Below are 5,169 nucleotides of genomic sequence, written 5' to 3' on the forward strand. Positions count from 1 at the left end.
TCATGAGCTAACTTCAGAGTGTTTAGTTCTTTAGTTAGGCGCTCAATCTTCTCCTTATAATTGTCATTCATTTTATCTTGATTAGCATGATTAATTGATGTTTCATCATAGTATTCATCACTAGAGTTGTCAAAAAGTAAATCATCATCACCTAACAAGTCATCTTCATCACTATTGAAATCAACATACTCGGGGTGTGATACCTTTGGGCCTTTAGCCATGAAGCATCTTCCAATTCCTTCATTTGGTGAGTCAAATATGTCATAGGGGTTGGTTGACACAAGTGCTAGACCGGCAACACCTTCATCTTGAGTATATTCGAAATCGGAGTGATAGCTTCTCTCGGAGTGATTGTCGCAATCAGAGTCGGATACCCATTCACCAACATGAGCTTGATGTCTTCGTTTTGTGTAGCTCTTTGACGACTTGTCCTTCCTTTCTGAATCCTTGCTTCTCCGTGATGTTCTTCATTCACAATGATCATCTCTACTCCTCCTCTCTCTTGGTGGTGATTCTTATCTTCTACTTCTCCTTTTGGGTGAATCTTCTCTCCTTTTATAAGGAGCCGTATACTCATTGGAATAGTGTCTGGGTCTTCCACAATTGTAGCAATTATGTTCACGACTCCAAGATCTTTTGTCATTGTAGGACCTTGACTTGGAACTTCTTTCTTTGCTTCTACTCTTGTAGAACTTGTTGAAGTTTTTCACCATTAAGCTAAATTCCTCATTGAAGGTTTGTTTCTCACTTGATGATGTAGGAGCATCACATGAGGCTTTGTAAGCACCACTTGACTTGTTGTGAAGCTCTTCCTTATCCTTGAGTGACATCTCATGAGCACCAATTCTTTCAATGACTTCCGTTGGCTTGAGATCTTTGTAATTAGGCATTGAGGGAGTTCCGGACTAGGGGGTGTCCGGATAGCCGAACTATCATCATCGGCCGGACTCCAAGACTATGAAGATTGAAGATTGAAGACTTCGTCTTGTGTCCAGATGGGACTTTCCTTGGCGTGGAAGGCAAGCTTGGCGATACGGATATGTAGATCTCCTACCTTTGTAACTGACTCTGTGTAACCCTAGCCCTCTCCGGTGTCTATATAAACCGGATGGCCTTAGTCCATAGGACGAACAACAATCATACCATAGGCTAGCTTCTAGGGTTTAGCCTCCTTGATCTCGTGGTAGATCTACTCTTGTAACCCACATCATCAATATTAATCAAGCAGGACGTAGGGTTTTACCTCCATCAAGAGGGCCCGAACCTAGGTAAAAACATCGTGTCCCTCGTCTCCTGTTACCATCCGCCTAGACGCACAGATCGGGATCCCCTACCCGAGATCCACCGGTTTTGACACCGACATTGGTGCTTTCATTGAGAGTTCCTCTGTGTCGTCACCGATAGGCTCGATGGCTTCTTCGATCATCATCAACGACGTAGTCCAGGGTGAGACCTTCCTCCCCGGACAGATCTTCGTATTCGGCGGCTTTGCACTGCGGGCCAAATCGCTTGGCCAACTGGAGCAGATCAAAAGCTATGCCCCTGGCCGTCAGGTCAGATTTGGAAGTTTGAACTTCACGGCTGATATCCGCGGGGACTTGATCTTCGACGGATTCGAGCCACAGCCGAGCGTGCCGCACTGTCACGTCGGGCATGATTTAGCTCTGCCGCCGGACAGTACCCTGGAGGCCGCACTCGAAACCGCTCCGATCTTCAATTCGGAGCCAGCTCCGCAGATCAAGGATGGATGCCTAGACACCGCCTCAGGGGCTGCAACCTCTACGGTGGTAGAGCCGAACACTGACTTTGTCCCTCATAAAGCTCGTGACTCCAAGGTGTTGGACTCCTCGCCGGACTCCGAACCTCCCGCGCCCGCCCTAATCGAATCCGATTGGGCGCCGATCATGGAGTTCACCGCAGCGGGCGTCTTCCAACACTCACCTTTCGGCGATATCTTGAGTTCGCTAAAATATCTCTCGTTATCAGGAGAGCCCTGGCCGGACTGCGGTCAGGACGGTTGGGATGCGTACGATGAAGAAATTCAAAGCCCACCCACCACCCACTTGGTAGCCGCTGTCGATGATTTAACCGACATGCTAGACTACGACTCCGAGGACATCGATGGTATGGACGACGACACCGGAGACGACCAAGAACCAGCACCCACTGGGCACTAGACAGCCACCTCATCGTATGACATATACATGGTGGATATCCCAAAAGATGGGAATGGCGAAGGAACAGAGGAGGATGACCCCTCCAAAAAGCAGCCCAAGCGCCGACGTCAGCGGCGCCGCTCTAAATCCCGCCATAGCAAGAATGAAGACTCCGGCACCGGAGACAATAATACACCGGACAGTGCCGAAGACAACCTGCTCCAGCAAGATGCAGCGCAGGAGGATGGAGACGCCAGCCCTTATGAAGGAGCGGCAGGGGAAGAGGCAGAGGATTATACGCCTCCCTCCGGAGACGAAGCGAGCCTCGACGATGACGAATTCGTCGTGCCTGAGGATCCCGTCGAACAAGAGCATTTTAAACGCAGGCTTATGGCCACGGCGAACAGCCTCAAGAAAAAGCAGCAACAGCTTAGAGCTGATCAGGATCTGCTAGCCGTCAGATGGACTGAAGTCCTCGCGGCCGAAGAGCATGAGCTCGAACGCTCCTCCAAAAGCTACCCTAAACGCAAGCTGCTCCCCCGATTAGAGGAGGAAGCTTACAAACCCGCATCACCAGGAGACAATACGGCTGACCGACCACCTTGTGGTCGCGACAGAGAGGCCTCTAGGCCCTTCACTAGACCCGTACCCCGGCATCGCTCGAAAAGCACACGGCCACAGGGGAACACTCCGGACTTGCGAGATATATTGGAGGATAAGGCAAGTCAATCAAGATCGATCTATGGATCGCGTGGGCGTCCCATGATACGTGACGACAATCGTCGCGCCAGACACAGTAAGTCTGGCCGGGCCGAACAAAATAGACCAAGCTCCCTTGAGCTCCGTCGTGATATCGCCCAGTACAGAGGCGCCGCACACCCACTATGCTTCACAGATGAAGTAATGGATCATCAAATCCCCGAAGGGTTTAAACCCGTCAATATTGAATCCTACGATGGCACAACAGACCCCGCGGTTTGGATTGAAGACTATCTCCTTCACATCCACATGGCCCGCGGTGACGATCATCATGCCATCAAATACCTCCCCCTCAAGCTTAAAGGACCAGCCCGGCATTGGCTCACCAGCTTGCCAGCAGAGTCAATTGGGAGTTGGGAGGACCTGGAAGTCGCATTCCTCAATAACTTCTAGGGCACTTATGTGCAACCACCAGACGCTGATGACCTCAGCCACATAATTCATCAGCCAGACAAATCGGCCAGGCAATTCTGGACACGGTTCTTAACCAAGAAAAACCAAATCATCGACTGTCCGGATGCGGAGGCCCTCGCGGCCTTCAAGCATAACATCCGCAACGAGTGGCTTGCCCGGCACCTGGGACAGGAAAAGCCGAAATCTATGGCAGCCCTTACATCACTCATGACCCGCTTCTGCGCGGTTGAGGACAGCTGGCTAGCACGCAGCAATAACCTCAGCAAGAATTCTGGCAGTCCGGACTTCAAGGACCGAAATGGCAGGCCGTGTCGCAACAAAAACAAACGCCGCATTAACGGCGATCATATTGAGGATACGGCAGTCAATGCCAGATTCAGAGGCTCTAAACTCGGTCAGCGGAAAAAGCCATTCAAAAGAACTACTCCGGGTCTGTCCAATTTGGACCAAATACTCTACCGCTTGTGCCAGATACACGGCACCCCCGAAAAGCCAGCTAATCACACCAACAGGGACTGTTGGGTATTCAAGCAGGCAGGCAAGTTAATTGCCGAAAACAATGACAAGGGGCTACATAGCGATGACGAGGACGAGACCCAACCGCCTAACAATAGAGGACAGAAGGGTTTCCCCCCACAGGTGCGAACGGTGAACATGATATACACAACGCACATACTCAAAAGGGAGCGGAAGCGTGCACTCAGGGATGTCTACGCGATGGAGCCAGTTGCCCCGAAGTTCAATCCATGGTCCTCCTGCCCGATCACTTTTGACCCAAGGGACCACCCCTCCAGCATCCGCCACGGCGGATTCACTGCACTGGTCTTAGACCCAATCATCGATGGATTTCACCTAACCAGAGTCCTGATGGACGGCAGCAGGAGCCTGAACCTGCTTTACCAGGATACAGTGCGCAAAATGGGCATAGACCCCTCAAGGATTAAACCTACCAAAACGACCTTTAAAGGCATCATACCAGGTGTAGAAGCCAATTGTACAGGCTCAATTACATTGGAAGTGGTCTTCGGATCCCCGGATAACTTCCGAAGCGAGGAGTTAATCTTCGACATAGTCCCGTTCCGCAGCGGCTATCATGCCTTGCTCGGACGTACTGCGTTTGCAAAGTTCAACGCGGTGCCGCACTACGCATACCTCAAGCTCAAGATGCCAGGCCCTCGAGGAGTCATCACGGTCAACGGAAACACTGAACGTTCTCTCCGCACGGAGGAACATACAGCGTCTCTCGCGGCAGAAGTGCAATGCAGCCTCTTGAGGCAGTTCTCGAGTCCAGCCTTTAAGCGGCCAGACACAGCTAAGCGCGCCCGGAGTAACTTACAACAAGACCACCTGGCACGTTCCGAGTACGCGTAGCAGTGCAGCCCCAACCCCAGCTCCTGCGAAACGTTAAAGTAGATCCTTCGCGTACACCATTACGCTCTAAAGATACCATGAGCATGGGGAGAGGGGCACGACCACGATAAACCCAGACTGCGGCTCAACCGCACCAGGGGCTCTCCAGTGTGTCGTTCTTTTTTCTTCTTCTTTTTACCTTTTATTTTTACACACAGGACTCCGTTCGTCAGAGTCCCTGCCGGCAGTAGATCTGGCGAACTCACGATGCAACAGCCAGGGAAGGATAAAGGCTACAACGAACATACAGGTGGTCTCCGTTACGAGCATTTTTATACGCCAATCTGCAGCCTACCCCTGGAGGGGGACATGTTTAACAGTCCCATACCTTGCTTATCGCACTATTTGTATCGTTCTGCATTCGTAGCAGCACTTATTGAATAAAACAATGCAACACCTTTTTGCTTATAATTGCATTTCCTTTTCATAC

Source organism: Triticum dicoccoides, chromosome 4B (assembly GCF_002162155.2).
Source record: "Triticum dicoccoides isolate Atlit2015 ecotype Zavitan chromosome 4B, WEW_v2.0, whole genome shotgun sequence".
NCBI classification, from domain to species: Eukaryota; Viridiplantae; Streptophyta; class Magnoliopsida; order Poales; family Poaceae; genus Triticum; species Triticum dicoccoides.